Below are 12,033 nucleotides of genomic sequence, written 5' to 3' on the forward strand. Positions count from 1 at the left end.
ATCCAGAGATATTGTTAAAATACATACCCTGGACAGCGCAGTACATTTTTCCTCCTTGTTATCAGCTACATCAAAGACCCTTTGGCACTTTGATGAAAAATTGGTTGGTTTTCAGGTTGTTACCAGGAGTTTGGATATCCAATATACACTTCACAGTGAGGCTACTCCAAAGCCTACAACAACTTACCAAAGCATATAAACACCCTGCCCAATAGAAGCGCTTGAAAGTCAAATAATTACCTGAAGGGCATCTTATTCTGATGAAGTTTCTTCTTTATTGATATCTTTGTGAAAGTGAAACATGCACATACCCACCCCCCTCCACATGCACACTTGGATGTTTTGATATTTAACACCAGATGATACTTCACTTCAGAAGTGAGTGTTCATCTAAATCTAAGACAGCTTTTACACCACGTACGCATCACACCTGCACGTAGACACCCGCATTATCCCCCTCCTGCGTTACTGCTGTTTGATGCAAACCTCATCTAATGTTCCTGCACTCAGCCACACACACACACACACACACACACACACACGCGCAACAAAACGGTTTTGCATGACATAATACTCTCAGCGCTGAACTTTTGCAGACAGGGTTACTTTCACTGCACTGAGCTCCGCAGCCACAACACAATGCAAGTGCATCTGCTTCCTATCGCACAGCGAGAGGCACATGTGCTTCCTCAACACATGTGGCCACAGCAAAAAGTGTCGTCTCTGCATGTGTGTATGTGCTTTCTCTCTCTGTGAGAACATCACGGTGTGCCATCAACACAGGTAAATGTTGACACGAGTCTGTTTCTCTCTCTCACGCCAACACCACATATGCACCCGTACACAACTGAAAGGCTCCGTATCCTTTAAGGAACACTCGTATGGAATCCTGTTTGAATGCATTTGAACAGTTAATGAAGAGAAACGTTTGATTGAACTACACACGCAATGAAGACCAACTGAACCGATTTATCTCTCCTCCCTTTCACAACTGTTACACTTTAATCGCTCAGGAATAGTGGACAGAGATCCACTGGGCACATGGAGGAGGACATTGAAATGTGAAATATGTTCTTTCTCCTTGTGGCTTCAGTGGCCTGAGTCATCAGTCTTTCAGTAACTTAAAACGGTTTCCCTCCTATGAAGGAAACGGGAACAGTGGATGAGACTAGAACAAAATGTCCTAACCATTCACAGCTGAAACTGGGTCAGGAAGTTCAGAGGCAAAGTGTGTGCTTCCTCCTACTGGTGGTTATATGAAGTGTGTGTGGCCTTTGTGGGTTGAAAATGGTACAACTTGTTGTGGTACACACTGAAGCATCTGTTTTTGGGGTTTTAAAAAGTAAGACACTTTGACTTTGTTAAGCTGCAAAACCATATTTTTGGTTGGGAGAAAAGAGAGGGGCAGATTTGAGTGCAGTTTTTTTAATTTTGTTGCACGGGAATAGATGAAAACATCATTTTAATTCACTGTATCTCAAGTACAATTTTAGATTTCACATGTTAAGTAGTGTCTTTTCACTGTAACTGCTTCTAAATGCACACAGGATCACAGCATGAGCACTAAATCCTAACGATGTTTTTGTGCGATACATATTTGCGTATCCTATTCTGTCTGGATTGTTTGAAGGGAGTACGTCTCTGCAGTGTGTATCAGCAGTGCCTCCAAGATGTGGAAACTCTGACGTTGTATAACCAGTAGCCTGTTATGCTATTGACATTTCTCATTAGTCACTACTAATACTTTTTACAGTTCTGTCACCAATGGTGGCATGATGGAGCAGAACAGTCAGCTTGCACAAGTTAAAGTCAAGTCAAAAAGCAGAGGACCCTGTGGACCCACTTTGTGTTTACATACGTGTGTGCGTCTGGCACTCTTTGACATTTGTGAGACGGGATGTCACACAGTTTCTGGCTGCACATCGTTGTTTATTTGGACATTGCAGCTACGTGGTTAACAATCACACAACGTTTTGTTCCAAACGGCTCTGCCTCAACATGCATCTCTGTCCCCAATGTTGGCTTTGTCTATTTGTTCTAGTTAGTCGGACTGATAGTGCGGTTTTCTAAAGAGACATACAAGTGAATTTTCACGTGTCATTAGAAGCTGCATACTGTTCACTGTAATGTACGTAAGCAAAAAGAAACATTGTGAAATGAGACCGACACTGTGAAAGGTCTCGACTGGGCTGTCAACAAAACAACTTTTATTATGTTGACTTTATTACACTTTTTGACTTTGAGTCTCATTCACAGCACTATAAATGCTGAACATCTTATCTCCCTTCTGCTAGATGTGTGCAGAATGTCCTTCAGCGTGAGAAGGCCAGTGTGTGTGTGTGTGTGTGTGTACATGCGTACACTTTATCTTATTGATAACAACACTTTAATCTCTGATCACATCCTTGATCAAAACAGCCTTGACACTGTGTACTTTGCTCTATCCATTTTTCAGATGATTTTCACGCAAAAAACAAACAAAATGCAATTCGTTGAGGTTATGAACTATGTGCATTTTTCATCCCAATGACACTGAGAAGTAACACGCGGTGCATTGTGTTGTTGAGTCAGCCTCGTGCAGTGGGAGCATATTTTAACTGCACAGTAAAAGGATTCACAAAATGTCGCAAATCGGACAAATTAATCGGCCTCATGTTTAACGCCAGTTTTTACTGCAGTAACTGCTGCTTTACCTCTTGCTGCTTTGCATTTTGTTTCATTTGCAGATATCAGAAGGAAAAAATTAACTTTACAGAATGTGGGCTCCGATAAATCCATAATATTTGAAAGCCCAAAATACCTTGGCTGCACACGGGGGAGAATCGGAGCCTTTGATGGCAACCGCTATTCAAATAACCTGCACTCGTTCTCTCTCGTGATCATTATCTTCAAGGACGACGTGTGGTTCTGCAGGAAGGTTTTCATCTGGGGAGCAGACGGCAGGAGGAGAAACTGACAGTGGAAAGAATCCATCGCAGAGGCAGTGGTACACAGGGAAGTGGGCTTAAACTGTCCCTGCCCTCTTCATCCACACACTTTGTAGCTTTGACCTGCCCACGAGTTGCTCCGAGGGGTTAACAAGGGGAGTAATTAAGGAATAAAAATCTGCCAGGACTTTCTTTCTCTCCTCCTTCCTCTGACTTTTCTATTTCTATCCCTCCACTCGTGCTCCTACATCGATACTTCCCCTCACCCACAGCCCTTTGTTGGCCCTCTGCGCTGCTTTTTAATCTGGCATGCCGTTCCCTGCCTAATTTGGGGATTCATTACCAGAGTGATTATCTCACTGCACTCTGTGTAGCAGGAAGACGTGCGTGTCTGCGTTGCAGCTTATATGCTTGAACTATATACCGTATATATCTGTTATTCCACGCTAGCTACTGTACAAAGGTTATCTGTAAACGTCCTTTTGTATCCAAGTCATTCCTTTTGGCCAGTTCTGTGCACTCATCCTTTATGCCGGTGCAATGCGACTTAAAGGATTTGCTGCGTAAATAACAAGAGAAGGAGCATGACTTAACTCATGATTTCACGAGAATTCTTTATGAAGCTTATACTCCTGCATGACTAAGGATCAAAGGCCATTATTTCATTTGACACACACTTTTGGGGCAGTCTGGATTATAATGAGTTATTGTTAATAATTCAGTTACAGTGACAAAGTGAAAATGACAAATACCTGTGGAAATACACTGTGAATATTTACAAAGCTCCACATAATTGAAAGGTTAGATTAAAATGGATTCTTTATTAGATCAAATTACAATACGCTACAAATAGTGAGAATCATATTAAATCGGATCAAATTATGAAATAATTCTCTTTTGATTAAGTAAAATGACAAAATTGATCAATAATGAGAAGGTTATTAAATATGTCATCAATGCAAACTCCTGAGAGGATTTTTGCTGAATCTGGTTTGAACCCCATTTGAAAGACACATAAGTCAAATGTGGGCTTTATAATATCCATCAATATACTTGTTCTTGTCATAGTCTGAACCCAAAATAGTCTCCGCTTTTAACCGACCAGAGGCACGACTTGGCACGACGCCCCCTGATGCGCAAAATACATTTGGTGGAGAATTCAAACGAATGGATCCCTGAGAGAAAAACTCTGTCTCGCAGAAGTGAGCGGACCTGAGAGGGTCTATTTCATGTCGCCACGTGGTGGCAGTAGAGAGCAGGGTTGATGCTGGTGTCTAGGATTTCATCCTTTCAGTCGTCAGAGCCGAGTTCACCTCCGAGAAACCAAACTGGAATCTGCTTAATTGTGCTCGTTGCCCCTCTGCCGCAAATGCTCTGCGTGAATAGGCTTTAATCCGACCATTATTCTGGGAACAAAGATTTGACGATTGTTTTGTTGAATTGCTCCGAATGACTTCATTTCATTTGGCTCAAACAGACACACTCATTGATGAGGTACATAATGCGTGTATACAATAGATGGACGATCTCAACAAGTTATTTGTAACGCAGATAGAAATATAACGTTCATTCTAGATGTGGCCATGGGGCTGCCTTTAAGCAGTGATAGCAAGGCTAAATGTTCTGTTGTATAGCTGTATAGCTGATGTATTTCATTATCCTGCTCCCGGTAGCACACGCTGAAAGAGATGAGCGTGGGAGGACATTGTGTCAGAGCCTTGTAAGAAGCAGTCCTTCGTAACTGACAAATTTAACTAATTCAACAAATGTCTCATTAAAGCATGTTGTTGCTCCCAAAGAGACCTGAATTGAAATGTGACCGTGCCCAAAGGCTTTTGAACAATACCTTTTTTCCTTTTCATTATTTAAGCATTGATAGCCGTTGATAGCTGACTTTTTCATTTCTCCACACTCAGGAATTCTATCCTTTGGCACTCACTGTCTGCGAATTCGACATAAGGCGGCGATCAATTGCTAATTCACACACAAGTGGACAGGAGTCTTCAGTCAGGCCGGCAACTCAAAGGCACTAATTCACCAGCCGCTCGGCCTACTCGTATCCCAAGCGGCTGTTTGTAAAGATCCACAGTGACCACACAAATCCTCGGCAACGTGATGAATGTCCCCGCTTCGCTGGAGACTGTGAGTTGTGGATAAAGAGATGTGTATCTCTGGCATCTTTATTGATTCTACGCGCCAAATAAAGATGACATTTGCTTGCTTTAATAGGTCTTGTAATTTGTCAAGCCAAGCCCAAATGTGATTCATTCTCAGCGATCGCACAACCTCAAAAAGGTTATGTAAGGGGCATGTAAAATGCAACCACAGTCACAAAAGGCAATAAGAAAAGACAAGGCAAATAGACGGATAACAGAAAAAAAGCATTTTACTGAATGAAACGTTGCTCCGTCCATTGTTTTACCTCCTGTCTTTCTCTCTAACACGCGTACACACAGACAGAGGAACGTGCACGCTCTTTATTCCATTTAAAAGAAAACCCTTGGTGTTTGAAAAGCTTTGGTATCTTGTTTGAGCTGAATAAAAGCGCAGACCTCCCTTTGAGGCAGTGCATGTCAAACAGGGAGCATTGAGCCATCAAGCCAGGCGGTCAGAAGCATTGTTGAGAAATTGCACAAGGGGTCCTGTGATTCGGTCTTGGTTTAACGAGGGGGAAAAAAAGGGGGAGGGGAGGAGAGAGCTTTTGGATTTCCAAAGCTCTCAAAGACACATTCATACGTCCCGGGGACGGATTCCCCGGCCATTTGCAAACAATTTGTTGTTCATACAGGAGATAATGCCCACTTCCCCAATTCCGTTCTGTCATCCTTTCAAGTTTTATGCCTCTTTCTCTCCCGACCAGACCCTCCCATCCTCTGAGCCCTCTCACCCTCCCTTCCATTATCAAACGCTTTGTGATCTGGGCGCAGTGTGGGAGCCTCCCCACGCCGGCGTGCGGTGATTCGAGCAGCTCGCGGCCAAGGACGTGCTCGTCGGAGGCCGGATCAATAGGCGCGGATTTCACACACAGTTGAGGTGGCAGGCAGAGACTGTGAGAAAGGGGAGCGTGACCTTTGGAGAATACAATTTAAAACATCTCTCCGTCTCTGGCTAAGTTAACTCTGGCACCATGCTGTGCCTGCACTTGCAGATCGTTTATTTTCCTGGACAGTATCAATTGGGGGAGTGGAGGGGAGGAAGGGCTGGGATTGGGATGGAGGTGAGAAACGCAGTAAGGTGGGGTGGTGGGGAGAAGAGACGTAGAGAAGAACACCAATTTCAGCGTGTTGTGCCAGCAAATTTACTTGTTTTTTTTCTTCTTCCTTCTTACTCCTCAGCTCTGTCTCTCCCTCCACTCTCACCTTGTCGTGTTTTATCAGTTGTTCCTTAAAAGGTAGTTTAAGGAGGCAGCCAGAATGCAGTCGATCAGAGTCTGAACAAATCATTCTGCACACATGGCTCCCTCATTTACATCCCATACACCAAGGAGATGCTCCAGGTCTATACAATTACAATAAAGCACTGACATGAAATCTATATTTGTCTTCCATAATGATTTAGTTGATTCTTTCTGTGTCTTTTTCTTCCCACACATCAGCGCACTCTTCCCTCTTGTGTATCTGCAGCACCATGGACAGCGTAACTAGGCTGAAGTCCTGCACCGAAGGGCTGAGTCCATGCGCACAAGCTAGCTAACAAGATATGGATGTTATCTTTAAACCATCAATCTAGAAACTGCTCATGACTAACAATTTATTTTATTTTGTCGGGTGCATTGACGGATTTAACGGTTTGACATGTAGCGTGCTTAGAGGGACTGTATTTTTCATGCAGAACCTGGCCTTTTGAAAGCATGTAATGTATGTATTCATGAAGAATCCCATGAATAAGTTGGTGTTTGGATGGAGCAAGCGAGGTGCGCGTCTGCCCTCTCTCCTCCTCTCTCCAAGCTGTAGTTCCTGTGTCTCACCCACAGGGGGCAGTGTTAAACGAGGTTTCTCTCTCACTAGAGACTTTTTGTCCTCTCAGACTGATGTGGCTGCTGCAGTCTTGTCTGTAGGAGGATCGAGAGTGAGGGAGGTAGGGGATAGGAGTGGGGGGGCTACTGCATTGCACAACACAACAGTGTATAAAGAGGTGGGGGTGGGTTGGGGGGGACGAAGAAGCCGTCGGATTTACTTGTCTACCCTTGTTTTACATCTCAATTGTGTTTGGCCAAGGCTCACTCTACACGTGTAATTACCACTGACGCTGTTACTTTTTCCAGACACAGGTCCAGGCATCGCTTGCGTCATTAGTATGCTTTGTGTCTCCGGGGCACTCGTAAATGAAAAAAAGTGTGCCCTCATTGCGTTAGCAATATATTTGTTTTGTTCCTCTTTTTCTCTCTGTCCCCATTAACGTGAACTTATTCTTATTAATAGCTTTCAAGGACAAAGGGGGATTCATATGAAAGTCTTGTTTTTTTTTTCTCTCTCAAAATTGCCAATTGTGGGCACTTCATTAAATTCATGAATAATTCCGGGGGATTTGCTGTCTACATTTCCTGGTTCCGGTATTTTCGGATTGAAAATAACACCATCATCTGTGATCACAAATCATTTGATCTCCCATTCAGCTGGGACAAAAAGGAAATGATAACAGACATATTTCCTCCGACAAAAGCGTTTACACTAATGTCTATAACAAACCATTCAGGGAAGAGATTACATCTTCCTGGAAAATTAACATTCACTGCCACGCAGTTGAAGATTAAAATCAATTTCTCTGCTTCCGTCACATCACGTTATCAGCCTTGAGATGGTAAACACACAGTAAGTGTCATCTTTCGCAGACATCCTAACACATGGGCCTTGTCTACGGGGTAATGTTTACAACAGAGACATGGCATGCATCAATATTCCCATTGGCGTCAGCGTGGGCACACATCCTAATTTAGCAGCAGTTTGTGGCTGCCAGATAAAAATTAAAAGATCATCGGGTGGTAGGTAATGTTTGGCATTTGTAATTTCTGTATGGCAACACACAAACAGATGGCGAAGAGGTTCTTACAGTACTTTCGTAATGCAATGCTAAATCTTAAAATAATAAAAATAAAGTTAAAAAGGTACAGAATTTTTTTTATTTCACCCTAGTTCATGCATGGCTTTCTATCCACCCACGTGTCCTACGTTAATTAACTCTCTTTCTGAGGCAGTGAGGAGTTTGCCTTGTGAACACTGATAAAGGTGACCCTTATGTTACCTCACAGCAAACAGAGCACTTCTCCAAACAACATACATCGCTTAGGGACACAACATATTCTTCCCTTCTTTTTTGGCCTGGAGTTTACAATCCACAAAGCTGGTGGCACATATGGTAACAAAAACAGACCCTAGGCGGGCCTTACGTTTCCTTCCCTCCTTCCCTTCGGCCCCCGCCGCAAGAAGCCATCCTGCCATTTGATGTTCCACGAAAAACCAATTAACTGGTCACATTTCCGCATGTAAATGAAATGACTTGTTTCCGTGCAACCTGCACGACCTCAAAGACGTATTCCCGCTGGCGGCGCATGTGACGCGAGGTCTGCCAGCATTAACATTTTATAAGAAGGGTCGTTTACAACTCCCAGCTGCTTGCCAGCACCAGACAGTGACCTTTCAAACAGTACATTTTACAGACCTTCAAAAAAATGCTTCCTTCCTTTTGCCCGAGCTCAGTGTCATCATCTCTAATGATCACCTTATCTAGATCATGGCGAAGGTGTTTCTGCTCTCTTCACGTGGCCTGACCCACACAACGATGTTTGTCCATTCCTTCCGCTTGGTATTTCAATTCGAGCAATTCCCCCGTCTCGATTATTACTCATGAGGATGTTATTTATTTATTCTTTATTTTATTTCAGCAGAGACACATTCCTCACCGGGCTCTATTGGGTTACATGGAGAGGTGAGTTGTAGCCTCCATGGTTGTCAAAACACAACCTTTGCGTACGCTTTTTTTGCAAAGCGTAGAATTAGAAGGATTATGGCAAAGACTGATTTTCATCACTGGTCAGCCGTTTATCATTGCCATGCTAAATCCTGCTTAATACAATTTGGCCATATGAATTGCAAAATATTATGTGCCAAATGACGCTTGGTAGAGAACAAGGAGTAGATTAGCCTCGGAGAGTGAACATCGAATGGACCGATTCAAAGGACTGGGTGAATAACACATAAATACTGCAAAGACTGGAGTAGTACGAGCAGCACACTGCTGCAGTGGTAAAACAACCTTGAAATGCAGGAATCATTGATTGGAAGAGGCAACAATACTAATACATGCGGTTCAAAAAAAGCGGAGGAGCCATTGTATCAGTGCAGCATTATGTGATTCAGTGCCATGGCAACAGCATGTTCGCCATTTGTTCGAAATCCTTCAATCTGTCATCGTGTCAGAAGTTGACTGATTATCAGTGAAAAGTTTTAAGTGGCATTACACCGGTGTCAGAAAAGGTCAACTATAAATCTGTCTACTGCTGCTAATATGGGATCATTATGATACACTGTTACCATGACAGCATAAATATGGCAAGAAATGTGTGCTCCAACCAGATGTTATATTATTATCATCACGGGTATATTTCACAGGTTAAGAACTCTAAAATCTAAATGAAATTTAAAATAATTTCTTACATTTGTTACACAAATTGAATAAGCAAACAGAAGGTTGGTATTGTTGATGCTTGATTAATGAGTAGTTTTGTGAATCGTTCATCAAGCAACAAATCTATTTTTCTTTTCAGTACCTGACTAAATCATATCCATACATCAGTTATAAATGTGACAATGATGGACAGCTTGTTATATCTATGTTATACCTCTACTTGGGATTATACAGAAAATCATGAATGTGTTTTATATAGAACCATTCAGTGGCTCCAGAATGTACAAATATAATGATGCACTGTTCCCAACATCCCTGTTCACATCTGTAAAGCCAGCTCTCAATTAAAAGTTTTGGCAGTTTACCTTTTGGTTACATTATATCATCTGTGAAAGCACAAGCAGACTTTTCTGGGCGATTTTAAAAAACATTCCATGTTCCCAAATTAAACTCAATCTCATGAGGAACTTTTAGAAATCTCATTGTAGTTCAACCATTTACATTCTTTATTTCTTGGGCCAGAAAATCAGCTTTTAAAGTGGAATAAGTGGCATTAATGAGTCCAGTGAGTGTGGGTGAATCGAGCAAGTGCTTAAAAGTGCACTCCACAAATGAAGCCAAACAGCTTGACTTGTCGTAGTGTTAAACAGAAAATTACAGCAGATGTTTTTACACTTCTCAAATCACTCAACGAAAAGTGAGGCGTATTATCACTGTACCCATTTTGTACCCTGACGTTTCATTTTCCCTACGACGTGCAGTGCAGATGTGCAGGCATGTTGCTCGGCACCGTTGGCCCAACAGCAATGCCCTAAAGAAAGAAAGGAAAACGCTTGGGGCTGCGCCTAAGGGTTCTCACAGTGTTAACCAATTCATGTGCACCATCTAGCCAGTGTTCCTTGTAAATGATGTAAGAATTCAAAAAGGACAAACCCTGAGGAGTTTTTAAACCGAATGAACTTTCACAGCCTCACGATAAAAGGGGCTCGACCACCTGGATGACCAATCCTGGCGTTGGTTTAAAGTCCATCTGTGATTATATTTTGGCATTTCCACAATCCCAAATGGTGTGGCCCATAACCTACGCAGACTTGTGAGCGTGATCCAGTTTTATGTATCGTGGAACACGTTGCACCTCTGCTAGACAACTATGATACATGGCAGCCTTGTGATAAGACCAACGTGCGTTAGTATACCGCACTGCACACGGCCTGATAAGTGTGATGTGGAGGGATTTGGAAGGGATTTGGATAGATGTGAGGACTGTATGTAATCTGTCTCACCCTCCTTCAAATGAATCCTTTATTCCTTTAAGCCACATCTGATGGGACCTCAGCGGGCACTCAATCAAAACCGCTCTCTCTTTCCCCTTCACTCTCTCTGGGTACGGTTATTCGTCCAAGCCCCCTTCCCGGCGTCGCTGTTTGAAAAACAACCTACAAACACAAAGTGCAAGACATAGTGCTGTACTGTACATGAATATGCCTGCCACCCCTTGCTCTTTTGCTATCTACGTGTATCTTTCTCTCGCACGTACACACCAAAAGTCACACTCTACAAACAGCCAAGTCTTCACTTCAGGTGTGGCCATAGCTTCGAACCTCTCTTCCCCCCCCCACCACCGCCCACCCTTGCCCTCGCCTGCTTGTCCATTTTCCTCCAACAAATACTACAGTTAACACTCAAACAGGCTGCCCTGATGTCAAGCTGAGGCAGAGAAAAAGCAAGAGAACTTGGATGAAGGATTTGAGTCCTGGAAAGATGACGGTGGGCTACATCATGCACAGACGGTTTTGCATTCTCTGTGGGCCAATTTTAAATCTGGTGTTCTGTTTATGATTCATGAAGTTGGCTCCAAGGCAGTTCTTGTTCATTTGCGCTGCTCCTATGTTGTATAAAGCATGTTGTGAGTGCAAAAGGCTGTTTAAACAACATAGAGTTTAGTTCTGGGGCAGCAGGGTGATGCATGTGGTCAAAGATTAACTTGATTAATGACTCTTTCCCAAAATGCCTCCACCGGTATTTTAGCGACCCCCATTAGGAACATTTCATATCTCTCAGAACCTATAAAAAGTCTACTTTTGCTAATGGAAAACAGAAAAAGAGCAAGTCGAGGTCAGTGTCCTTCTCTACAGCAGGACTGAAGCATCTTCGTTATAAAATGATAACTTGCATAACGCTGCAATCCTACATGGGTTTCTGGTTTGTCGATGGTCTAACAGATAACAGAGGTATTTTACTGACATCCTTCCAGCTCCCTCTGCACATCTATCCTGGTCAAGGATACCTGAGGAAGAGCTTCAGCTGTCTGCCTCCTCACTCTGCAGCATCACAGTGTGGGACCCAAAGGAGAAACGGAGAACCTGTCTTGTGTGTCCAACAAACCCCAACACTCCCCTCACCACTTTAACCCAGTTTGGTTATTGGTTCCTGGTCCCAGGGTGCAGCAACATTATTTTCAATCCATGCACATCTTTTAAAG

The sequence above is a fragment of the Pungitius pungitius genome, chromosome 2 (assembly GCF_949316345.1).
Source record: "Pungitius pungitius chromosome 2, fPunPun2.1, whole genome shotgun sequence".
NCBI lineage: Eukaryota > Metazoa > Chordata > Actinopteri > Perciformes > Gasterosteidae > Pungitius > Pungitius pungitius.